Source organism: Penaeus monodon, chromosome 25 (assembly GCF_015228065.2).
Source record: "Penaeus monodon isolate SGIC_2016 chromosome 25, NSTDA_Pmon_1, whole genome shotgun sequence".
In the NCBI taxonomy this organism is placed as follows: Eukaryota; Metazoa; Arthropoda; class Malacostraca; order Decapoda; family Penaeidae; genus Penaeus; species Penaeus monodon.
The window spans coordinates 40004856-40005104 of record NC_051410.1 but is presented as its reverse complement, the minus strand read 5'-3'; positions in this window follow the sequence as shown (position 1 = coordinate 40005104).

Sequence of the window (249 nt, the reverse complement as noted above, 5' to 3'; positions counted from 1 at the left end):
GGACATGCATACACATGATTGTGTGAAGGAAAATATAATCTAAATACAGTAAAATCCATCTTCCACAAGAAAATTCATAAAAAAGTGTGATGCTTAGCCTTTTTCTTCTCTATTTCAATACAGTTATTACTTATTTTCATATATTCATCTAATGATTTCTTAAGGAAACCTGGTTGGGTATCACTGCAATGGAATGTGAGAATGGTAAACACCTGTCGGTTCGCCTTGAACACTGATAGTCAAAAGTTC